Source organism: Cornus florida, unplaced genomic scaffold (assembly GCF_030987335.1).
Source record: "Cornus florida cultivar Cherokee Brave unplaced genomic scaffold, ASM3098733v1 CherokeeBrave_3.0.0_Hap2_Chr10, whole genome shotgun sequence".
Classification (NCBI taxonomy): Eukaryota; Viridiplantae; Streptophyta; class Magnoliopsida; order Cornales; family Cornaceae; genus Cornus; species Cornus florida.
In genome coordinates, this window is record NW_026775580.1 from 6,192,093 (window position 1) to 6,211,352 (window position 19,260).

Sequence of the window (19,260 nt, forward strand, 5' to 3'; positions counted from 1 at the left end):
CCTGAAACCACCACAGGTCATTCAAGCGTTTTATTGATATGACACAAATATGAGATGGACTTAACCTTTTTGGTTAATCCATCATTAAATCCAGATTAGGTAGAACACCATGTTTGAATTAGTTCATACCTAGTATGCCACCGTCCCATACCGATGCACACAATCCTCCATTCAACAAAAATAACATAATATACACTTATTAACTATACTCCAGAACCAACATACAAACAATCTAATATGTGTATGATTCAATTATATATCCAATATCAGATATAGAAATCCTATTCCAGTTCTTCAAATTTATAAAGAAAGACTACGCATATAACTCCTCCAAAACAGTACATTAACTGATGAAATTTATAGTAGATTTAAACACCAATTATTTCCAACTAAGCATTCTTATTTATTTTTTTCTAGATGAATAATTATATGCTTACAACATAAGGAAGACACGATTAATAATTTTTAGAACATGCCAAGTATCCAAAATTTCTCAAAGCAGAAAGCAGTTTAAATTAATTAATTAACTAATCTTCCATATACAGATTTCCTGTTTAACCTTAGAATATATCATACTTCAACATAATATCATAAACATGCTTCCCAATAGTTTATACATCTCTGGAATAATTATACAGAACATCCACATCCCCTGAACCAACCCAGAAACCTTCATACAGTCCAAATTAAGTCAGAACTTGGAAAAAACACAAAAACAAGAGAGGAACTGCCTCCACAAAAAGTGGAGCCACCTCTCCCCTTGGTGAAGCCGGCTCCACCCTTTATTGGAGCCGGCTCTACCCTTGTGGAACCGGCTTCACCCCCTTGTGGAGCCGCCTCTCCTCCGTTGAGAGCCGTATCCCCTATTTTGTGCATCTTCTTCGCATCCGGTGAAGTGCAGAGACTCTGTACAGTTTTTATAGCTTATTTAAAGGTTCAATTGAAGTCCTAGAATCAAATAAAATCATGCATTCAAACCCAAATACATAAGGTTTAGCAAAATTAAAACTTATGCAAACAGATTGTTTTTAAACAGAGCAACTGCCTACAAAACAGATTAATGCAACGATTTTATAGCCAATTCAAACATTCTTTCAAGATTAATATTAACTTCGATTTAATCTGTTTAATGCTTAATAAAACCCTGGAGTCTGCTAGGCATGTACATAACACGAATTAAAAGGAAAGAGAAGAACAAGACTTGCCTTTAAATTGCAGGTTTGAAATCCTAATTCACCGTTTCTGTACGATGTGTTTGTGTCCTAAACTGCAAGCCTGCTCCTCCAGTGCCTTGGTTCAACCTAGAAACACCTCTCCTTCCTCCTTCTTCGTCCAACATTGGTCTAAACCAAAACCTAGACCTCCTCTCTTTATCTTCCTCTGTGTCCCTCAATACCTCACTATATCTCTGTTCTTACAGAAAACCCACGTTTTGTTTTGTGTTGTTTTAAACCCTAAGCCACCGTAACATACATATTTATAGACCTAACATTAAACCCTAATCTATATACAACTCGGCCTATTGAACAACCTAGGTTTAAAACAGTGTCGGCTATATGAACTTACGTAAGTTTATAAGTACAAGAAATATAATAACAATGACTTAAATAAATAAAAAAAACAACCATTAACAAATAATTAATAATTAACAATTAATCAAATAATTAAAACAAATAAATAATTAACAATTAAGCAAAGAATTAACAAATAAATAATTAACAATTTAAACAAAATATATGCCATTTAATCAACACAATAAACAAGTAAACAATTAATCAAATAAAAAGACAATTAAATCAAAAATTAAATACCAGAAATTAAATACCAAAAATATCCTTTTAAAATTAGGGGTATTACATTCTTCCCCCCTGACAAAAGGAATTCCGTCCTCGGAATTCGCTCTTACCTTCTTCCAATATTTTAGGAAATTGTGAACGAATGACATCCTCCCGTTCCCAAGTGGACTCAACCTCATTGTGATGACTCCACTGAACACGTACCAAAGGAATAACCTTGTTACGAAGAATCTGATCCCGTCGGTCTACAATATGACACGGCGGCTCCAAATAAGTTGCATCCGGCTGTAACTCAATCTCCACAACATCGATATGCTGATACCGATCCTCATCTTGTAAAATTTTTCCCAACATGGAAACATGGAATACGTTGTGTACGCGATCCAAGGTATCCGGAAGTGCCAACCGATAAGCAACAGTTCCCACTCGATCCGTAATCATGAATGGACTGACAAACCGCAGTGACAACTTTCCTTTCTTCCCAAAGCGCATGACACCTTTCATAGGTGATACTTTGAGTAGAACCTGATCTCCAACCTTAAACTCCAAAGCACGAGTGCGACGATCAGCATAGCTCTTCTGCCTACTTTGGGCAGTAACCATGCGATCTCGAATAAGCGCTATCTTTTCAGAAGTATCCTTGATGAACTCAGGACCCAAGAATTTACTCTCACCAACCTCCATCCAACAAACAGGTGATCGACACAGTCGGCCATATAACGCCTCAAATGGTGCCATCCCAATAGTCTTCTGGAAACTATTGTTATAAGCAAACTCCACAAGTGGTAAATAATTCTCCCAGTGGCCCTTGAAATCTAGAACACACGACCGAAACATATCCTCCATAATCTAATTCACCCGCTCAGTCTGTCCATCAGTCTGAGGATGATAAGCAGTGCTAAGATGCAACTCTGTACCAAAAGCCTGCTGAAAACTCTTCCAAAATCCTGACGCAAAGCTCAAATCCCTATCCGATATGATAGACAATGGAATGCCATACAACTTCACAATCTCTGAAATGTAAAGCCTCGCCAACTGCTCTTAAGTGAAGTCAGTACGAATAGGCAAAACGTGAGCTGATTTCGTCAGTCTGTTCACGATGACCAAATAAAATTGTGATCCTTAAAGGAATTCGGCAATCCTTCCAAAAAATCCATAAAAATGCTCTCCCATTTCCACTCCGGCATCGGTAGTGGCTGTAGAGCTCCTGGTGGCCTCTGATGATCACAAAGAGTGTTTCATCCAAATATTCAATCATTACACATTAAACTTATTCGAGTTACATTTGACATCACAAAGAGTGTTTTTATGAGTAAAGATGGAATCTTTGAAAGAAATTACCTCAATCAAGGAACCTATTATGTCACTATACCTGTTTAATGAATATAGATTGAATCCTCGAAACAAAATGGGAATTTTGAGTTTAACTTATTCGATTTCCCTATGATGTCGTGAAGAGTGTTTTAATGACTAAAGAATGAATCTTTGTATCAAAATACCTCAATCAAGGTACAAATTATGTCAGTAGACCTTTTTAATGCATAAAGATTGAATCTTTAAAAGAAGATGAGAATTTTGAGTTCAACTTATTCGAGTTCCCTTTGATGTCACGAAGAGTGTTTTCATGAGTAAAGATTGAATTTTGGAATGAAATTACCTCAATCCAGGTATCTATTAAGTCACTTAACTTTTTTAATGTATAAAGATTGAATCTTTTAAAGAAAATGAAAGTTTTGAGTTTAACTTATTCGAGTTCCCTACTAAGTCGCGTAGCGTGTTTTAATGGATAAAGATTGAATCTTTGAATGAAAATACCTCAATCATGGTATCTATTATGTCACTAGAGCTTTTAAAAGTATAAAGATTAAATCTTTGAAATAAAATGAGAGTTTTGAGATAAACTTATTCGAGTTACCTTTGACATCACGAAGAGTGTTTTAAGGAGTAAAAATAGAATCTTTGAATGAAATCTCCTTAATAAAGGTACCGATTGTGTCACTAGACCTTTTTAATGTATAAAGATTAAATTTTTGAAAGAAAATGAGAGTTTTGAGTTAAACTTATTCGAGTTCCCTTTGTCGTCCCGAAGAGTATGTTAATGAGTAAGATTGAATCTTTGAATGAAATTAACTCAATAGAGGTACCTATTATGTCACTAGACCATTTTAATGAATAAAGATTAAATCTTTTAAAGAAAATAATTGTTTTGAGTTAAACTTATTCGAGTTCCCTTAGACATCACGATGAGTGTTCTAATGAGTAAAGATTGAATCTTTGAATGAAATTACCTCAATCAAGGTACCTATTATGTCAATAGACCTTTTTAATGTATAAAGATTGAATCTTTGAAAGAAAATGAGAATTTTGAGTTTAACTTATTCGAGTTCCCATTGAAGTGTCGAAGAGTGTTTTAATGCCTAAGCATTGAATCTTTGAATGAAAATACTTCAATCAAGGTACTCATTATGTCAATAGAAGTTTTTAATGTATACAGATTGAATCTTTGAAATAAAATGAGAGTTTTGAGTTAAACTTATTTAAGTTCCCTTTGACGTCCCGAAGGATGTTTTAACGAGTAAAGATTGAATCCTTGGATGAAAATGCCTCAATTAAGGTACCTATTTTATCACTGGAATATTTTAATGTATAAAGATTAAATCATTGATAGAAAATGAGAGTTTTGAGTTAAACTTATTCGAGTTCCCCATGACGTCACGAAGAGTGTTTTAATGAGTAAAATTGAATCTTTGAATGCAATTACCTCAATAAAGGTGCCTACTATGTCACTAGACCGTTTTAATATTTAAAGATCGAATCTTTAAAAGAAAATGATAGTTTTTAGTTTAACCTATACAAGTTCCCTATGAAGTCGCGTAGAGTGTTTTAATGACTAAAGATTGAATCTTTCAATGAAAATAACTCAATCAAGTTACCTACTATGTTACTTGACCTTTTTAATGTATAAATTAAATCTTTGAAAGAAAATTAGAGTTTTGAGTTAAACTTACTCGAATTCCTTTTAAAGTCACGAAGAGTGTTCTAAGGAGTAAAGATTGAATCTTTGAATGAAATTACCACAATAAAGGTACCTATTATGTCACTAGATCTTTTTAAGAGTTTTGAGTTAAACCTTTTTGAGTTCCCTTTGACGTCACGATGAGTGATTTAATGAGTAAAATATTACATCTTTGAATGAAAATACCTCAATCAAGGTACTCATTATGTCACTAGACCTTTTTTCATGTATAAAGATTGAATCTTTGGAAGAAAATTAGTGTTTTGTATCCAACTTATTCGAGTTCCCTTTGACATCACGAAGAGTGTTTTAATGAGTAAAGATTGAATCTTTGAATGAAATTATCTCATTCACGGTACCTATTATGTCTCTAGAAAGTGATAGTTTTGAGTTTAACTTATTCGAATTCCCTATGAAGTTCTGAAGAGTGTTTTAATGACTAAATATTGAATCTTTGATTGAAAATACCTCAATCAAGGTACCCATTATATCACTAGACATTTTTAATGTATAAAGATTGAATCTTTGAAAGAAAATAAAAGCTTTGAGTTAAACTTATTCAAGTTCCCTTTGACGTCACGAAGAGTACTTTAATAAGTTAAGATTGAATCTTTGAATGAAATTACCTAAATCAAGATACCTATTATGTCACTTGACCTTTTTATTTTATAAAGATTACATCTTCAAAAGAAAATGTGAGTTTTGAGTTTAACTTATTCGAGTTCTCTATGCAGTCGCGAAGAGTGTTTTAATGACTAAAGATAGAATCTTTGAACGAAAATACCTTAATCAAAGTACCTATTTTGCCACTAGACCATTTTAATATATAAAGATTAAATCCTTGAAAGAAAATGAGAGTTTTGAGTTAAACTTATTCGAGTTACCTTTGACATCACAAAGAGTGGTTTAATAAGTAAAGATGGAATCTTTGAATGAAATTACCTCAATCGAGGAACCTATTATGTTACTAGACCTTTTTAATGAATAAAGACTGAATCCTTGCAATAAAATTAGAATTTTGAGTTTAACTTATTCGATTTCCCTATGAAGTCACGAATAGTGTTTTAATAATTAAAGAATGAATCTTTGAATGAAAATACCTCAATCAAGGTACAAATTATGTCACTAGACCTTTTTAAGGCATAAAGATTGAATCTTTGAAAGAAGATGAGAGTTTTGAGTTCAACTTATTCGAGTTCCCTTTGACGTCACGAAGAGTGTTTTAATGAGTAAAGATTGAATTTTGGAATGAAATTACCTCAATCCAGGTACCTATTATGTCACTTAACCTTTTTAATATATAAAGATTGAATCTTTTAAAGAAAAAGAGAGTTTAGAGTTTAACTTATTCGTATTCCCTACGAAGTCGCGTAGCGTGTTTTAATGGATAAAGATTGAATCTTTGAATGAAAATACGTCAATTATGGTATCTATTATGCCCCTAGACCTTTTTAACGTATAAAGATTAAATCTTTGAAATAAAATTAGAGTTTTGAGTTAAACTTATTCGAGTTACCTTTGACATCTCGAAGAGTGTTCTAAGGAGTAGAGATAGAATCTTTGCATGAAATCTCCTTAACAAAGATACCGATTATGTCATTAGACCTTTTTAATGTATAAAGATTGAATCTTTGAAAGAGAAAGAGAGTTTTAATTTAAAATTACTCGAGTTCCTTTCGACGTACTGAAGAGTATGTTAATGAGTAAGGTTGAATCTTTGAATGAAATTAACTTAATAAAGGTGCCTATTATGTCACTTGACCATTTTAATATATGAAGATTAAATCTTTGAAAGAAAATGAGTGTTTTGAATGAAACTTATTCGAGTTCCCTTGGACATCAAGATGAGTGTTTTAATGAGTAAAGATTGAATCTTTGAATGAAATTAACTCAATCACGGTACCTATTATATCAATAGACCTTTTTAATGTATAAAGATTGAATCTTTGAAAGAAAATGAGAGTTTTGCGTTTAACTTATTCGAGTTCCCAATAAAGTGTCGAAGAGTGTCTTAATGACTAAGAATAGAATCTTTGAATGAAAATACTTCAATCAAGATACCCATTTTGTCACTAGACGTTTTTAATGTATAAAGATTGAATCTTTGAAATAAAATGAGAGTTTTCAGTTAAACTTTTAAAGTTCCCTTTGACATCCCGAAGAGTGTTTTAAAGAGTAAAGAATGAATCCTTGATTGAAAATTCCTTAATTAAGGTACCTATTTTGTCACTAGAACATTTTAATATATAAAGATTAAATCTTTGATAGAAAATGAGATTTTGAGTTAAACTTATTCGTGTTCCCCTTGACATTAACAAATTCGCTCATGATAAAGTTACATCACGAAGAGTGTTTTAATGAGTAAAATTGAATCTTGGAACGAAATTACCTCAATCAAGGTACCTACTATGTCACTAGACCGTTTTAATATATAAAGATCGAATCTTCGAAAGAAAATGATAGTTTTGAGTTTAACATATTCGAGTTCCATATGAAGTCGCGTAGAGTGTTTTAATGACCGAAGATTGAATCTTTGAATGAAAATACCTCAATCAAGGTATCTACTTTGTCACTAGACCTTTTTAATGTATAAAGATTAAATCTTTGAAAGAAAATGAGAGTTTTGAGTTAAACTTATCGAATTCGCTTTAAAGTCATGAAGAGTGTTCTAAGGAGTAAAGATTGAATCTTTGAATGAAATTACCACAATAAAGGTACCTATTACGTCACTAGATCTTTTAAAGAATTTTGAGTTAAACTTATTCTAGTTCCCTTTGACGTTACGAAGATTTTTTAACGAGTAAGATAGAATATTTGACTGAAAATACCTCAATCAAGTTACCTATTATGTTACTAGACCATTTTAATGTATAAAGATTATATCTTTGAAAGAAGATGAGAGTTTTAAGTTAAATCTATTTGAGTTCCCTTTGACGTCATGATTAGTGTTTTAATGAGTAAAATATTGAATCTTTGAATGAAAATACCTCAATCAAGGTACCCATTATGTCACTTTACCTTTTTTAATGCATAAAATTGAATCTTCGGAAGAAAATTAGTGTTTTGTGTTCAACTTACTCGAGTTTCCTTTGACATCACGAAGAGTGTTTTAATGAGTAAAGATTGAATCTTTGAATGAAATTACCCCATTCACGGTACCTATTATGTCACTAGACCTTTTTAATATATATAGATTGAATCTACGTAAGAAATTGAGAGTTATGAGTTTAACTTATTCGAATTCCCTATGAAGTCCCGAAGAGTGTTTTAATGACTAAATATTGAATCTTTGAATAAAAATACCTCAATCAAGGTACTCATTATATCAGTAAACATTTTTAATGTATAAAGATTGAATCTTTGAAAGAAAATAAGTGTTTTGAGTTAAACTTATTCAAGTTCCCTTTGACGTCACGATGAGTACTTTAATGAGTAAAGATTGAATCTTTGAATGAAATTACCTGAATCAAGATACCTATTTTGTCACTTGACCTTTTAAATTTATAAAGATTGCATCTTTGAAAGAAAAAGTGAGTTTTGAGTTTTACTTATTCGAGTTCCCTATGTAGTCGTGAAGAGTGTTTTAATGACAAACGATTGAATCTTTGAACGAGAATACATCAATTAATGTACCTATTATGTCAGTAGACCATTTTAATGTATAAAGATTAAATCTTTGAAAGAAAATGAGAGTTTTGAGTTAAACTTATTCGAGTTACCTTTAACATCACAAAGAGTGTTTTAATGAGTAAAGATGGAATCTTTGAATGAAATTACCTCAATCAAGGAACCTGTTATGTAACTAGACCTTTTTGATGAATAAAGATTGAATCGTTTAAACAAAATGAGAATTTTGAGTTTAACTTATTCGATTTCCCTATGAAGTCGAGAAGAATGTATTAATGACTAAAGAATGAATCTTTGAATCAAAACACCTCAATCAAGATACAAATTATGTCACTAGACCTTTTTAATGCATAAAGATTGAATCTTTTAAAGAAGATGAGAGTTTTGAATTCGACTTATTCGAGTTCCCTTGACGTCACAAAGAGTGTTTCAATGAGTAAAGATTGAATTTTGGAATGAATTTACCTCAATCCAGGTACCTATTACGTCACTTTACCTTTTTAATGTATAAAGATTGAATCTTTTAAAGAAAATGAAAGTTTTGAGTTTAACTTATTCGAGTTCCCTACAAAGTCGCGAAGTATGTTTTAACGGATAAAGATTGAATCTTTGAATGAAAATACCTAAATCATGGTATCTATTATATCACTAGACCTTTTTAACATATAAAGATTAAATCTTTGAAATAAAATGAGAGTTTTGAGTTAAACTTATTCGAGTTACCTTTGACATCACAAAGAGTGTTTTAATGAGTAAAGATGGAATCTTTGAATGAAATTACCTCAATCAAGGAACCTATTATGTCACTAGACCTTTTTAATGAATAAAGATTGAATCCTTGAAACAGAATGAGAATTTTGAGTTTAACTTATTTGATTTTCCTATGAAGTCGCGAATAGTGTTTTAATGACTAAAGAATGAATCTTTGAATCAAAATACATAAAGATTATGTCACTCTACCTTTTTAATGCATAAAGATTAAATCTTTGAAAGTAGATGAGAGTTTTGAATTCAACTTATTCAAGTTCCCTTTGATGTCACGAAGAGTGTTTTAATGAGTAAAGATTGAATTTTGGAATAAAATTACCTCAGTCAATGTACCTATTAAGTCACTTGACCTTTTAATGTATAAAGATTGAATCATTTAAAGAAAATTAGAGTTTTGAGTTTAACTTATTCAAGTTCCCTATGAAGTCGCGTAGTGTGTTTTAATGGATAAAGATTGAATCTTTGAATGAAAATATCTCAATCATCGTATCTATTATGTCACTAAACCTTTTTAGCGTATTAAGATTAAATCTTTGAATTAAAATGAGAGTTTTGAATTAAACTTATTCGAGTTACCTTTGACATCACGAAGAGTGTTTTAAGGAGTAAAGATAGAATCTTTGAATGAAATCTCCTCAATAAAGGTACCTATTGTGTCATTAGACCTTTTTAATGTATAAAGATTGAATCTTTGAAAGAAAATGAGGATTTTAAGTTAAACTTATTCAAGTTCCCTTTGACTTCCCGAATGGTATGTTAATGAGTAAGATTGAATCTTTGAATGAAATTAACTCAATAAAAGTGCCTATTATGTGACTGGACCTTTTTAATGTATGAAGATTAAATCTTTAAAAGAAAATGAGTATTTTAAGTTAAACTTATTCGATATGCGGAAGCAAATGACAAACCAAGGTCTTAAGAGATAGGAATCACTCCTAAGACACAAATGTGACCATTCATGAGATCACGGGACCTAAAGAGAGCAAAAGCGGAGGCAAAGGTCTAAAAGGACAAAATTCGTAATCCGATGGGCAAAATGGTCAATTCATAATTAAAGAGAGAAACTTGACTCTAAACAAGTAAAAAAGGTGAATACAATCTAATCTAATCATTTCAAGACATTTCAAGAGGTTTTAAGAACATTGGCTAAGAATCCCACAAAATGCCCTTTCCCGGTTGAGGTGAAAACTGACTCTACTCCACTAAAACAGGAATATCTCTCACTGTGTTTGGAATCTGAGAATAGAATAGTTACCATTGGAAATATGACTCAAAATCCTTGAGTTTAGGCATAATAATCACCCCATTTGGATAAGGAATGAAGAAGTTATGGCCTTTTGAAGTTGGACCATTAGTGCTGAATTGAAATCACGAAGTGCTGGTGCACAGGGGCTATTTCGGTCGACTGACTTAGAGTTTTAGTCGACCGAAACTCATAGAATGACTTCTGAAGGCTGATTTTTGCTGTTCATTTGGTCTAAAAAAGGGATAGGTCGACCGAGATGGTGTTTTGGTCGATCGAAACTGGTCACAAAAGGGTTCGGTCGACCGAGTTGGAGTTTCGGTCAACCGAAACTCCTCGAAATGTTGCTGAGAGCTCCTCCAAACATATGGAATTGCAATGGAACCTATAGGATTCATTCTACCCACATGTATAGATCAAAATTTGATTCATTTTAAGGAAGATTGAACATATAAACATGTCAATTACAAGAATTTCATGCAGCAATCCTCCAAGATGGTTAAAACGCATTTTGAAGTAAAAGTTTGATACCAAAAGAGTATATATGCAAAAGTAAACATACTTGGCCCTTGTCTTTTTTTCATACATGTTTATAATGTCAAAAGTAAAAACTTAAGTACCATTACACATTAAGAAAGCTACATAAGCTTCTAAAATACCATACACCCATGGTATACAAAATATGATATTAAAGTTAAACATATTAAACACTTGCATGTCAATATACAAAAATATTCCAAATTGCTCATTAGCCTCTAAGGATGATGAGCATCCAAGAACATAGTCTCCTTACCTGAAAAACAACCGAAACCACTAGAGTGAGTAATCAAGTTACTCGTAGGAAGAAGCATATGCATATGCCCTAAAGTTTCAATATCATTGCAAGATCAATATAAACGAATACAAGGAAGCATTCCACTTAACGTCTATGTTCAAGGTGTTCTAAGGGATCATCTTAAGCTAACTAAAATGAATTTAGTAACACAATATCAAAATGGATGTACTTAACAACATCAAATCGCATGAAACTAAAATTACAATTTACAACTTAAACATTGATTGTCAATTTGGAATTGAATGCGAAATCAAAAAGTGAAATCCGTGAACACTTAAGCTTGGAATTCTGCCGAGACCTTAATGGTTTTTCTGGGTATTAACCCGCAAGGAAGACCTCCCTAAGTGTGCACAATCTCGATTGGGGGGAACTCATACCTCCCACACTAAACCCAAACTCTAGCCATGTCACTTGTAACCATGTCCTAAGAGAATCCAAAATACATCAAGTTTAAAACTTATACATAATATTAATGCATATATACCACCTTCCATGCATAAGCATTTTGAAACCACACAAACCATGTCTTAGGGTTCCAAGTCTACAATGACATAATAAATGACAAGTCTTTAACATGATATAATGTGCAAAATAATACCACTAACTTATCAACTTCAATAATGCCTCAACAACAAGCTTTATATACTAAATCTTAACATTTTAGCAATAAGCTCTTAAAATAATCACAATTACCAATAGTAATCTACTAGAATGTAGGATTAATATCACAATAGTATAGTAATTTAAATCAATGAGAGTTCTCTATGACTTCAATAATCCTACTCAAGATACATACACAATATACATGCTTAATCAATAAAATCCTAAGTCAAACATAAGGATTTCCTATAGTATGCAATGCTACAATTCTAAAAGTATGTATACAATATATATTAAACCTTAGAGGATTTTAAAACACTTAAAATATAAACATATTACCACCCCTACCTCAATAGAGAATTGAATCTCTATAATTCAAGCAACCAAACTCAAAATGGAAAACAAGTTTAGGGTTAATGAAGAGGAGAGTGAGGGGAAATGACAAACGATAAGCAACTTCACCGACGCGCTCCACAATCTAAAATGGTCCAATGAATCTAGGAGACAACTTACCCGTCTGCCAAAATCTCAGAAGTCTCTTCCGTGGAAAAACCTTAAGAAAGACGTGGTCCCTTACCTCAAAAGACAAGGATCTCCTCCTCTTATCAGCATAATTCTTTTGTCTGCTCTGACCTATAGCCAGCCGCTACCGAATCAACTTAATTTTCTCTATAGTCTCGAAGACAATTTTGGGACCCAAGACGACTGTATCACCTACCTCGGTTTAACAAACTGGAGATCTGCAAGGTCTGCCATACAACGCCTCAAAAAGTGCCATGCCAATACTGGTCTGGTAACTGTTATTGTAGGCAAACTCAACCAAGGGTAAGTAGTCTTCCCAACTACCCCAAACTAAGCCTCTCTGCACTGTCTATCACTGCCATAGGCAAGAGGTGAGCCGTCTTAGTCAACCTGTCAATAATGACCCAAACGGCATCATTCCCTACCTTGGATCTCAGAAGTCCCGTCACGAAATCCATAGTGATGTGTTCCCACTTCCATTCTGCCACTGGTAGTGGTTGCAACAAGCCTGCCGGTCTTTGATGCTCTACCTTCACTTGCTGACAAGTAAGGTATTTAGCCACGAACTGAGAAACATCCCGTTTCATGCCTTTCCACCAAAACTATCTCTGCAAATTGTGATACATCTTCATACCATCAGGATGAACTACGAGTCAAGAATGGTGAAAATCCCGAAGAACAACATCACGACAAGACAGAGGAATAACCATCTTCCCTCTGTACCTGAGACCACTATCTGAATGTAAGGTCCAACCCTCTACATTCTCGCTACCTAAAATTTGATTGTGGATGGACTTCATCGCCCCATCCTTCTGTTGTGCTTCAATAACTTTGCTAACAAGAGTTGGTTAAGCCATAAGGCTAAACAAAATAGCCTATGTAACATCCTCATACAACTGTAAACCAAGATTTGCAAGCTCTTCTAGCATTTTCCATCTGTGAATGGAAATGCTAGCAAGAGTACCCCGTGACTTCCTACTCAAAGCATCGGCCACCACATTGGCCTTTTCCAGATGATACTGCAACTCAAAGTCGTAGTCCTCCATGAACTCAGCCCATCTGCGCTGTCTCAAGTTCAAATCCTTTTGAGAAAAGAGATACTTGAGACTCTTATGATCGGAGAAAACCTCAAACTTCTCCTCATACAAATAATGTCTCCACCCTTTCAGGGCAAAGATAACTGCTGCCAACTCCAAGTCATGTGTCGGATAGTTCAACTCGTGAGTCTTTAACTATCGAGACCCATAAGCAACCACCCGTTCTGTCTACATCAAGACACAACCCATTCCTTCCCACGAAGCATCATAATAGACCACGTAACCTAAACCACGTTCAGGTATGATTAAAATTAGAGCCGATGTCAATCTGACCTTCAACTCCTGAAAAACAAAGTCACAAGCCTCTTTCCATATGAACTTAACTCCCTTGCGTGTAAGTCGAGTCATAGGCCGCTAAACGAGAAAAATCCCGAACAAACCTCCTGTAATAGCCGGCTAGGCCAAGAAAGCTCCGAATCTCAAACACTATCTTTGAACGTTCCCAATCCATTACAGACTCAATCTTCAATGGATCCACTGCAACACCGCCCCCTGACACAACATGTCCAAGGAACTTCACTTCCGGTAGCCAAAATTCGCATTTCTCGAACTTAGTGTATAACTGATTATCCCTAAGGATTTACAACACTATCCTCAAATGATGCTCATGCTCCTCTACCAAAGCTGAGTATACGAGAATGTCATTAACGAACACCACTACAAATTTTTCAAGATAGTCACTGAATACACGGTTCATCAAATCCATAAAAGCTGCTGGAGCATTGGTCAAACCAAATGGCATCACCAGAAACTCATAATGGCCATACCGTGTGCAAAAAGCGGTCTTGGATATATCCTCATCCTTAACCTTTAACTGATAGTAACCTGATTTCAAATTAATCTTCGAAAAACATGTCACTTGTTTCAACTGATCAAACAAGTCATCAATCCTTGGTAAAGGATACCTATTCTTGATCATAGCATGATTCAACTTGCGATAATCGATGCAAAGTCTCAAAGACCCATCCTTCTTTTTCGTAAAAAAAACCAGTGCTCCCTATGGTGAAGCACTAGGACGAATAAAGCCCTTAGTTTTCAAATCATCCAACTGACTTTTCAGCTCATCAAGCTCTGCCGGTGCCATACGGTACAGTACCATAGAGATGGGTGCTGTACCGGGAATGACATCAATGGCAAAAATAACTTCCCTTAAAGGAGGTAACTCTGTCAGTTCCTCTGGAAAGACATCAACAAAATCCTCGACAACTGCCAGAAGAACACGACCCAAACAGCTATTCTCATTAACTAGCAAACTAGCCAAGTAGGATTTATGGCGACTCCAGTCACCAATATTGAAAACCATCGCCGGGTGGGAATCGCTCCGATCTCCCACAAATGGAAACAATCTCCTTTGGGAGTGCAAACGGATACCCTCCCGAGGAAGCAATCGATTGTAGCCTGAAAAAATGACAAATAATCCATCCCGAGAATGACATCAAAGCCCGTCATGTCAAGAACAACAAAATCGAACTCTAAGGTCCACCCAGCTATCTCAATAGCACAACCCCGATAAACACCCCCAACTAGTGTGTCAACACAGAGAAGACTATCTCGAAGTGTGACCTCCAAACCCAATGAATGTGCAAATGATGCAAAAATGAAAGAATGTGATGCACCTGTGTCAACAAGAACCTGTGCCCAAGAATTGAAAACTGGAAATATACCTCGAATTGAAGAGGTACCTGCAGAAGCATCCACTTGTGGAAGAGCGTAGGCCAGTCCCTAAGCCCTGCTGTGAACTGCCCTGATAACCTGACTGATGTGTAGAAGCAGTAGGTGTAGAACCCCTGGCTGGATAAGTGCCAACTGGTGCCACTGGCTGTGGTGCCTGAGGGACTCTGAAACCAGATTGAACCACTGCAAACTGTGTCGGTACCATTTGTGAATCTATGCCACTACGTGACTTGTTCAACAACTTTGGACAATCCTTCCTGAGATGACCTGGCCATTTACAATAGAAGCAAGCTCCCTACCCTGTTTTCGTAGAAACTGAAGTCTGATTGGCCTGTGCCTGAAGTTGTGGGCAGCGAGGCTTGATGTGCCCCGGCTGCTAACAATGGTAACAAACCATTCCCTGGGCTGATCCCAAAGATACAAGAACTATGGGTGCAGAACGATTTTGCTACGATGCCCTCTGTGAGTGAGTATTGTTCCTTGCCCTAGCTTTCTTCCACTGACTCCCGGAAGATGATGGATTATCTCCGCGAGGCTGCTTGTGTGAACCCCTGATCCGTAACTAATTCCGTTCCTCTGCTTCAGCTAGCATAGCCCTCTGGACCACTTCTTTGTAAGTCCTCAAATCAAGAATTGAGACCCGTGGCCTGATGTCAAGATGTAGCCCATCCTGAAACTTCATTGCCCTGGCCTCGTCTATTGCTACCATATCCTCGGCATAACGAGAGAGTGAAGTATATAGTGTCTCATACTCAATGACACTCATAGTGCCTTGATAGAGACCTGCGAACTGTGTCCTCATCCCCCACCTCATAGCCCTAAGAAAGAAGCGCTCGAAGAATAAATCTCTGAACTCGTTCCAAGTCATCAACTCAATGTTGTGGACATTGGTCATAGACCTCCACCAAATATCTGCATCCCCCATGAACAAAGAAGTAGTCAAGGAAATCCTCAACCTGTCCGTGGGTACCGCCATACTGTCTAACTTGCGAACCATAAGGTCCAACCAAGCTTCTGAGACTAGTGGATCTGAACTCCTAGCAAATGGATCAATCTTGACCTTCTGTAGTCGCATAAAGTACTCTAGTGCCTCATGGATTATCGGTGCCGGTGCTGGTGCCGGTATAGGAAACTGTATCCCTACCACCTGCCTGCGTATCAACTCCTGTAAGGATTCAGCGATCCATTGATTGATTCCCTGAGCAACCCGCTCTTCGTAAGTCGGTGCCTGTAGCGGATTAGCATTCACACCATGAACTGGAATCCTGGGCCTCCTTGGACCCCTCGTGAACTCGGTGTCAGCCACCTGCTCCTCAGTGCCCTGACATGAGGACTCTCCACGTGTGACAACCATGGTGCTAAATGTATGGAAGAAGAAAGGTCAACAATAACATAAGTTATTATGACCGAGTGCAACTCACACTATAAATGCACGAAACACCAAGCAAGATAAGGTATGCAACATACTGCCATACTAAAGTAAATCAAGAAAAGCTGTGTAAACAGTTAAGCACTTAAACAAGTAAGCATACATGTGAAACAAGGATGCGTTTAAGCATATAAGCATATAAGCCTAAAGACATATCATACCACCAAGCGTGTTATAACGAAACATGAATACATATTATAAAGCCAAAATATATTATCAAAAGCATGCACATAAATCAAAGTAGATCAACAAAAGCATGATATGCACCCAAAACCCGTCGTCCTAAGGTGTTCAAACCAACGGCTCTGATACCACTTGCGATAACCCAAGTTTTTCAACCTGGTGCGTCAGTGATGAACCGAAATTAATCCAATAACGGATCCGAAATGCGGAAGCAAATGACAAACCAAGGTATTAAGAGATAAGAATCACTCCTAAGACACAAATGTGACATTTCATAAGATCACGGGACTGAAAGAGAGCAAAAGCGGAAACAAAGATAAAAAAGGACAAAATTCGTTATCCGAGGGGCAAAATGGTCAATTCACAATTAAAGAGAGAAACTTGACTCTAAACACATCAAAAAAGGTGAATACAGCCTAATCTAATCATTTTAAGACATTCCAAGAGGTTTTAAGAACATTGGCTAAGAATCCCACAAAATGCCCTTTCCCGGTTAAAGTGAAAACTGACACAACTCCACTAAAACATGAATATCTCTAACTTTCTTAGGAATATGAGAATGGCATTGGTACCATTGAAAATCTGACTCAAAATCCTTGAGTTTAGGCTCAAGAATCACCCCATTTGGATAAGGAACGAAGAAGTTATGGCTTTTCGAAGTTGGACCATCAATGCCGAATTGAAATCTAGAAGTGCTGGTGCACAGGGGCTATCTCGGTCGACCAACTTAGAGTTTTGGTCGACTGAAACTCACAAAATGATTTCTGAAGGCTGATTTTTACTATTCATTTGGTCTCAAAAAAGGATCGGTCGACCGAGATGGAGTTTCGGTCAGTCGACCGAGATGGAGTTTCAATCGACCGAGATGGAGTTTCGGTTGACCGAAACTCCTTGAAATGTTGCCGAGAGCTCCTCCAAACATATGGAATTGCAATGAAACCTATGAGATTCATTCTACCCACATGCATAGATCAAAATTTGATTCATTTTAAGGAAGATTGAACATATGAACATGTCAATTACAAGAATTTCATGTGGCAATCCTCTAAGATGGTTAAAACGCATTTTAAAGTAAAAGTTTGATACCAAAAGAGTATAGATGCAAAAATAAACATACTTGGCCCTTGGCTTTTTTACATACATGTTTATAATGACAAAAGTAAAAACTTAAGTACCATTACACATCAAGAAAGCTACATAAGCTTCTAAAATACCATACATCCATGGTATACAAAATATGACATTAAAGTTAAGCATGCTAAACACTTGCATGTCAATATACAAAAATATTCCAAATTGCTCATTAGCCTCTAAGGTTGATGAGCATCCAAGAACATAGTCTCCTTACCTGAAAAACAACCGAAACCAGTAGGGTGAGTAATCAAGTTACTCGTAGGAAGAGACATATACGTATACCCTAAAGTTTCAATATCATTGCAAGATCAATATAAACGAATACAAGGAAGCATTCCACTTAACGCCTATGTTCAAGGTGTTTTAAGGGATCATCTTAAGCTAACTTAAATGAATCTAGCAATACAATATCAAAATGGATGTATTTAACAACATCAAATCGTATGAAACTAAAATTACAAGTTACACCTTAAACATTGATTGTCAACGTGGAATTGAATGCGAAATCAAAAAGTGGAATCCTTAGACACCTGAGCTCGGAATTCTGCCGAGACCTTAATGGTTATTTCGGGCATTAACCCGAAGGGAAGACCACCCTAAGTGCGCACTATCTCAATTGGGGAGAACTCATACCTCCCGTACTAGAGACAAACTCTAGCCATGTCACTTGTAACCATGTCCCAAGAGAATCCAAAATACATCAAGTTCAAAACTTATACATAATATTAAGGTACATATACCACCTTCCATGCACAAGCATTTTGAAACCACACAAATCATGTTTTAGGGTTCCAAGTCTAGAATGGCATAATAAATGACAAGTCTTTAACATGATATAATGTGCAAAATAATACCACTAACTTATCAACTTCAATCATGCCTCAATAACAAGCTTTATATACTAAATCTTAACATTTTAGCAGTAAGCTCTTAAAATAATTACAATTACCTATAGTAATCTACTAGAATGTAGGATTAACATCACAATAGTATAGTAATTTAAATCAATGAGAGTTCTATACGACATCAATAATCCTACTCAAGATACAAACACAATATACATGCTTAATCAATAAAATCCTAAGTCAAACATAAGGATTTCCTATAGTATGTAATGCTACAATTCTAAAAGCATGTATACAATATATATTAAACCCCAAAGGATTTTAAAACATTTAAAATATAAACATACTACCACCCCTACCTCAATAGAGAATTGAATCTCTATAATCCAAGCAACCAAACTCAAAATGGAAAACAAGTTTAGGGTTAATGAAGAAGAGAGTGAGGGGAAACTTTTGTGTTCCAAGTTTCTAAGTCTAAGGTGAATGGAAGG